This window comes from Bacillus rossius, chromosome 17, assembly GCF_032445375.1.
Source record: "Bacillus rossius redtenbacheri isolate Brsri chromosome 17, Brsri_v3, whole genome shotgun sequence".
NCBI lineage: Eukaryota > Metazoa > Arthropoda > Insecta > Phasmatodea > Bacillidae > Bacillus > Bacillus rossius.
The window spans coordinates 5,034,970-5,043,738 of NC_086344.1; positions in this window are offsets into that span (position 1 = coordinate 5,034,970).

Here is an 8,769-nt window from a genome sequence, read left to right on the forward strand (position 1 = left end):
GGAACCTATTGAACTATAACATTTTAATGTATATATATAATTGATTGTGTAGTGTATGTTCTTTCTTGTGGCAACAATTTTTAAGTTGTTAATTTTATTCACGATCTTAGTATTTCAATACTATTAACACAAATCACAACATAGTACACAGTGTTAAAAGCCCTTCATAATTCTTGTACATTTCTGTCTGATGTTTCTCTGGAGATCTTTATCCATATCTGTTTGAGATCTGATATTGACTGCTACTATATATGTATTTCATGTATTTATAATATGGTTACACAATACAAAATACTTTATGGTCAACTTTGCATGTTATTATTTATTTAAATTGTTACTTTTATTTAAATGCTCTGCCACACACATTAATTTATATTGCATGCCATATGTAATTTCTATCAGCTAAAACATTTCATGTACACATACATGTACATTACATACATTTCACATACCGCTACTTTATGTTTATTACTTTCAGTATGCATCTGAAAATGTTCAATTTCTGTGAGTTTATGTTTTTGGATTTTGAATTACGGGATGTGGTATTAATGTGTGTTTCTTGACATGACTTTGGAAGAAACCTCGTCATGTGCTTCGTACCCCTTTGAGTAAACCTGTAATGTTATTGTAACTCATTCTGGCTCATACGTTTTGTGATTCAGCACACCCTGTTTTATTATAATTATATATATAATTATATATATATATTTGTACATAAATAGTAAATACTTTTGTCTCTTATTAAGGGTCACTTCAAAGTCCTTTGATTTTCATAAGTGCTGTGGTCCAAGTGAAAAACATTTATGTATAACAAAACTGTCCAATTCATTGTTCATTTTGTTGACCGTTAAATTCAAAATGGCACATTTTGCTGTCTAACTTTGAACCTATTGAGTAAATGCAAGTGATGGTTTAAGTAAACACCAGGGCTACACATTTTAGATATACACTATGCTCATATTTTATGTGTGGTATCAGAGAATTCTGTACAATTGGGGTTAATCACTGAAATAACTAGGAACGAGATTTCACTTTGAAATTTGATAACACTAAAATATCAGTAGATACATTTAACGAAAACAAAATACATAAATGTACAAATGGATGGAAAAGTTAATTATGTTTCCCAAGTGAAGATTGACTTATTCGTCTCAATTTTCTCTTTATGGGTTTAATATTGTTGCATGTATTTAACAATGCTCCATTCACCAACTTTACGTAAAGTGAAACATCATTATTGCCACTGGGTAGGTAAGTTGATGACTCATGAGTGTGTGATGAAAAATAATATATGAAAAAAAACTACGTCTGCTAAGAATATGTTGCTGGGTTTTAATTACCATAGTTAATACAAACATGAAATTCTTAAACAACAATACAACTGTCTGCTTTGTATGTAATATATTACTTAATAATAATATACCTTACATTATTTGGCATGCAATTGACTCTTGAAAATCATACACCCAAATACAAAATAAAGGTTTAGTGTGAATTAGCAGCTGTAGTAGAGCATCGAGGCTGAAGAGTAGGAGCAACATCCTCACAAGAACTGTCTGAAGCTGGGTCTTCTGAAATATACAAAGAATGCAAATATGTTTAGTGAGGATGAGAAACAAAATATAATCATCTGCTTTGAGATTAATGTTTAACAAATTTGCCTCTAAATTAAGAAGTTTATTGAGATATGCCAATTAGTATTCAGATTTATGGTTTGGGTTTGAAGATTCTATCACATAAATGTTAATTATTTAAAATTATACAACATCAGCCTATAATTTCTAAGTGCACGAATGAGATAGAATTCAAATAATGCATATAAATGTTCAGTCTGAATTGGGTGTAGTATTAATCAAATACATATGATTGAAACATTCATTATAAAGTGTAATTTTGTAACCAGACTTCAGATTGATGGTGTCAGTCATTCCTAATGTTGATAACTACTACGTTATGTACTATCCCTCCTTTTCCCCATTACTTGTACAATATTCTGTTTGTTATCACTTACGATAAGTGGCTTTTGCACAATCAACCAACACAAACTATTTTGCCATCTACCCTTATCAATGTGTTAGTTCATCGGGGAGCATAATGATGATATGATGAGTTATTTTTGCACAATTGTTACAAAAATACAATTAATTGTAATTATTTTCTTCACAATACTGGAATTAGAATACCTACTTTCAATAGTCGTAAGCAATCTTTAATTTGTACGTTCAGTAAAACAAATGATCTATTATTCAGAATCACTAAAAATTACAATAAATATGTGAGGTTCTTTCCTGTATTAGATAGCACAATAAAATTAAAAAAACACAACTATACATAACTTAATTTTTTTTTTGTGGTTAATAATTATATTGTTTCAAGTTAGTTTTTTTTCCTGCATTATAAATTTGTAAAGAAATTATTTACTAATTGTTAAATGTTGTGTGTATTGTTTTTGTTTTGTTCTCTTGTATTTTGTATTGTTTTGTTCTGTCTGTATGTATCTGTTTGTATCGTGCCTACCACCCAAGGCCATAAGCTGTAGGTAGGCACGCAGCAAATATTAAATAAATAAAATAAATAAAATATGTGGCATTTTAATGTATTTATCCTGACCATTTACTTTTAGGAATGAAAAATTGTGTTCTGCAGGACAATCAAGCATCATTAGTACTCAAACCACCATTTTCTAATTTCTCAAATGTTTTCAGTCAGTACACTGGACATTTTGCTACTTTTGAATGAAGTATGAGAACAGACACAATACAATATTCAAATAGTTGCCTTGGGCAGAAGTCTGAGGGACTGGTGCAGTTGAAGTAGCAGGAGCTGGATCATGAGGCACATCTTCCACAGCAGTCTCCTCTGGGACAGTGATCTTTGCAGCAGCTGCCTCTTCCACCGCAACAGCATCACTGTCCCAGAGAAAACCAAGATTTTCCGTTAAGTGCACTGCTGCATCAAGTGCAGGCTTGCTGAGGATGAAATGTCCACTCCCTGTTCCCATTTTGTACCGGGATTCTGCAGCCAGCTCCTTCCTCCTCATCTTCATATTTTTAGTGCAACGAAGTGCGCTATAAAAGAATAAGCATAAATTCCTAAAATAGTGACTAAAGTTAAATATGCACTAGACATTTTAGTGTGTCCAACTTTCTTAATACTTAATTGTTAAAAGTTAAAGCTGAAATAATAACAAATAAATAAAAGTTTATTGAGTAAACGTTCAGTGTAATATCAAAGTTTATTCTTTCATCCAGATGGAATGATCTTGTACCGTATATATTGTATCTGTGGTACATTATGCTTGTTTTAATTTAGTACACTGAAGGAACCTGGACAAAACAAACTTGTAGCATTATGATGATAATAGTAAAATGCACATCAAGGAAATTATTCCCACAAGACCCCGAGATTGTTTGTGTGTGGCACCCAGGTTTTTGTTATCTTCAGGCTCTTTCAACACACTCAAGCATCGTGTAACACATGATCATGCCATCAAGATCAAGGAGTAAACTTGGATATGTGATATGGAATAATTACCCCGACACATGTTTAATTCAATTCAGTTGTGTACTAGCAAAATAATTGGTCACAGCTTGGGGTCATACATAATGATTGGTAAAATGATGAATTATCTAACGATTTTTATAATTTCAACTGGCATACATGTAGGAGTGTACGTTTTAACGCCAGTAGCAAGTAGCATACACATGTTGTTTGAAAAAAAGCAGTATTAATTTATAAACATACCTTTCTGTAGTGTGAAGTTAGGCCATTAGACAAAAATTATTTCAGATAGGTACTTTAGTTCTAATCAACGATAAAACTATTGATTAAAATTGCGTACAAACCTGGCGATATTTTATCATGCATCCTTATTGAACCTAAACTTTACCTTTAGCACGAATTCTTGCGCATTGAATTCCGTCGCAACTTGCTCCCAGGCTTTCTTTTTTGCTGTCACTGATGTGACATCGCTTCGCTTGTTTTCAAGGCATTTATGATTATGTACTAGCTTGCACAATATATACTTTTCTTCAGTACTAAACTTTCTCATTCCCATCGGGTCCATTTTTCAAAATTCAAAGAGTGAAGCGGGAAAACTCTATCGATGTTTCGGATGAAATCACCAACATAAAAAAGACAAAAATTACATTTACAAGGCGGTGAACATCGAGAGAAATATTTTTCCCCGTGGGCGTGTGGTAACAATTGCACTCGGCTTCGAGGAACCTCCATTTGATGACTCTGCAACGCACGGAGAAATCTCGAGTAATATCATTCAATTCTATCTCGAACTCCACTCACACTCCACTCGCACTCGGAGAATTCTCGGAGTTTTGAGGCGGGACTCTGCAAGCGGCCCTCAGTCACGCCTCCGGCCCCAGTAGAGCCTCGTTCCCAGTGCCACAGCAGTCTCCACCCACTCCCCTTCCCCAAGTTTCCTGGGAACGCTGCACAGCGCACTGACCAGCCACTAACTCCGGCCAGGGTCGGCCCGTCCCAAGGCCACGACTCCAGTCCTAAAAATATACAGCTCATGCAACTCTAGTGGAAGTGTTGCGATTTATTTCCCCTGCGTGTTTGAATGCCCGCTAAACGCCTGCCCTCTGGCATCTCCCGCAGAAACCAGTACCCAGCAGTTCCTTCCCAGGCCACCAGTGCGCTGGCCTAGTCCGCTCCATAAGTCGACCTCTACTTGGTTCGAACACACCTCAGTAGGTTGCGCTGACATCGGCCAGTACCCCAACTTCGAGATATCGAAGTCAGTATTTCTCGACAAGCCCCTTGGCAATCTTCGGAACCTAACGGTCTGGAAACCGAAGCCTCCCCCTTTCTTTCTTTAACATCGCCTTTTAATTACGAGTCTCTGCCGCCCCAAATTTACTGCGCGCTGTGGCTCTGGACTGACCACTCCATATCTCCGGCATCAGGACGTAACTCTGATTTTTTTTAAGATGTAATCAACTAGACAAGGCTTGATTTCCACAACTGTAGTGTTTAGCTTCTAGTCAGTCCGTGTAGATCTAGCTCGTAGGAGTAGTCATGTTGAATTCGTCATAAATAATTAATTTTTTTTTTTTTTTAAATCATGAAACGTCCACGACAATTCGCGAGCTCAGCACCCGGGCTGATTCTGTAAGTCATCCCCCTGTTTGTGAGTTTTCACAACCTTTACTTCCCGACCATCATCGTCATTAAAAGGCATTTTCTGCCTATTTTGCAAACTGTCTGTGAACCAGTCCTGAACATAATATGTGTTTTCGATCTGTTCACAGACACGGTTCAAGTACCGAACAGTTTCCAAAGAACGGACCAGTTTCCAAGAACCGGACGCCTCGGTAGCAGCCTAACTCTGGCCAGCCATCGTCAAACTTCCAGTTCTTCAGCTTTTAGATCTTCAGAATAACACTAAGCCACGACGTTGAACTGATCTGAACACAATACAGTGTTTTTCATTCAGGACTTTACTCAATACTAGGGAGCTTAATATGTTTATTGTTGCGTATTTTATTTAAATTGTGTTAATGATCAATGAATCTGTCTAATAAGGGCCGGCCTATTATTTTAATAATGTGATTTTAAATCCATGTTATATATTTTTGTTTGTTAGTTTATAAAATATCATGTGAAAATAATAAAAAGTAAAATAAAAACACAGGAACTAATATATAGACGAAATCATTATTTTGCCTTCTAAACCAAAATATCCACTATTTACCCCCCAGTCATCAACAGAGACTGAGGAGTGTAACACTTCTGTTTTGCGAGCAGATCGCATGTTTTATAATTTCTTCTTGATAAGTACATATTGAAGCTTCAGGCATGCATTTAATTATATATTTATAATAATGAATTATAACAGTAATTTCTCCGGTCCCTGCTTGAATAATTGTTGTCTTCCAAGTCCCATAGACGCCGGCAGTTTTTCTAGAACTAAAGAGGCTCCACAATCACAACCTGTTCAGCTTCCGTGACTCGAGGCACAGCGCGGAAGGTAACACTGTGACTCCTAACATATGACTGAAGGGTCGGGTCTGTTCGCAAGTCGGGAAACCAACAACATACATGTTACAACCTGTCTGAGAAGGGGGTGCCGCTGTTGGAGGTAGGGTTGTTCACCAGACACAAACGCTTGACCGTCGGGTCCGACAGCGGTTTGTCCGGACGGTTGGGCTGTCGTGTCCTCACTGATCAGTCACGTGGCGCTCTTGCGGTGCTCCTGTTGCCTCTAGTAAGGGCTCCGCCTACCCGGGCACACACACGGTGTGCAGAGCTTCAGGAAAAACAACGCGACTTCGAAACCACTTAAGATATTTGAGTGAGGTCTGTTTACGAAAAGTATTTAAGAGTTCGCTGAGGGCCGAAAAGTACTTTTGATTTTGGATTAAGTTTTTAAACTTTATTTGGATGGTGTTATGCACACAAGAGTTAACCAACAAAAGGAAAAAAAAAATTATTGAAATAATTGTGTAGGTAAAATGACACTATTATTGAGCTAATTTTTTTTTTAACCGACATTCCTTGCTACTATGCCATCTTGCGATCAAACATTCAATGCACTGCCACAATACCGGTTATTGTGTGTTCAACTTTGAGCTCAATTTACTCAGTAGTTGGAAAAGGGGGGTTCAAGCACAGGCGGAGGAGCCAGGAGCCGGCCGCCATCTTGGATGACGTCATTTTTGACCCAAAATTCCTCAAAATTCCTCAAAAATGACTCAAAATGACTCAAAATTTCCCGTTTTCGAGGGAAAAATTCCCGTTTCGAGGGAAAAATTCCCGTTTCGAGGGAAAATTTCCCGTTTTATTCCGTAAAAATCCCAGTGGATAGAAAAGTCCTAAAAGTGGCTTAATCATCCCTAACGCAAGCCACTGTTAAGCCGCTATCAGGACTTGACCTTGAAACCGACCGCCATATTGGATCCGCCATCTTGGATCCACCATTTTGGATGACGTCTTGTGTTCTAAAAAATTCCGGCGATGTGTTTTCCGCCATTTTCTATGATGACGTCACCGTTGCACTTTTCGTCACGGCCGCCATCTTGGATTCGAATTTTTTTTTTCGAACTTTGAAATTCGATGTAATCATCAGCCGCCATCTTGTTTCGTCTGCTGGTGGCAGCCATCTTGTTTTCGTCTGCTGGTGGCCGCCATCTTGTTTTCGTCTGCTGGAGGCAGCCATCTTGTGAGAGTGCGCTCACGCCATGTTAGTTTAATTCTTACCCACTAGAGTGCAGTAATCATTTATTATTACTGTGACACCCACCATCTTGTCATTTGGCCACCATCTTGAAAATCCATAATTATTTAGCTAGGAATTCGGGAAAGATTCCAAAATTCATTAAATAAATCACCCATTAATTTATTTATCGAATCGCTGGATTCCCGTCCTTTGTTCGATACTTGATCGATGCAATAATGTTTAATTTTATGTAAAATAATAATAATTTCAATAAACCATCTTCAACATTCTTAAAGAGACTTTAAAACCTCTACTACCATCATCCTATAAGCCATCAACACCACCATCTTGGAAAATTCGTAATTATATTGCTAGAGATTCGGGAAAAAGTTACAAATTCATTAAATAAATTTGCAAACAATAAAATGATTAATTAGGTCGACTCAGGCCCTTGACACGATTCGGAATGAAGATGGAAAAAAATAAACATAATATAATAGTGGCAGGTTCGAGAAAGAAAACAACACAAGTTCTTTCACAAAATAAACTTTATTACATAATTTATACTTTACTACACGAACACTTGCGAAAGCCAGCAATCTTATAATCATTTAGGTCCGCAGCGGCGTGAAATGACTAATTCTTAGCTCCAATCGACTTATACTAGAAAGAGTCCAGCCAGAACCTTTACAGACATAGTCCTCCTCTTCTTGACAGAGTTTCTGGATACCGTTTTTAACAGTATGCTTCACATCGTTAGAACTGTAAATTACTGCAGCCGATGTCTTGAATGCACACTTCTTCACTTCGTCTTCGAATGGATACGGCTTTCCATATATACAGACCAACCACAAGTTGTATTTTAATGAACCGTTTGTTGCTACATCATCAGTAAGCTGATTGATTATGTTCTCTTTGATATCATTAAGAAAATTACAAATATCTTTCGACTCACCTAACGTATTTAGATAATAGTAGTCTTTCAATGTCCCACGAAATGCAGACTGCGCCAAGTAGAACCCATTATCATTCACTTGTAATGCGCCGAACACAGTCTTAGGTTTATTTTCATGTTCAGACGTCATACCAATCGGTTGCTGCACATCGGTTTTCTTGCTTGTTCTCTTACAAGTCTCCAATCTAAAGCGAGGAGTCGAAGTTTCTACAGGTAGTTCTTCAGTAGACACACGAACTTTACCGTTGCATTTTTTCACATGTCGTCGCAAACTGTCAATACGTGTAAACCATTCATGACACCCATCACAGCGAAACTTTATACGAGATGGATTCTTCTTGCATTTACTCCGCTCATGTCTTCGTGCATCATGAGAAAATGCGAACGACATATCACAGTAGCTGCAAGGATACCGTGGTGATGAAGACGATCCTTTCAGACCCAAACCAGATGATGTTGTTGCAGCAGTTACACCATCTCCAGGCATACTCTTATGAACATCAATACATCGTTGCTGCACCGAAACCTTTACTTTCTGCCGCACAGCAGGTCCTTTGCATGTCTTCATGTGCGTTTTCATATTATCTTGTCTTGCAAATTGCTTGTGACATTTCTCACAAACAAACATTTTACG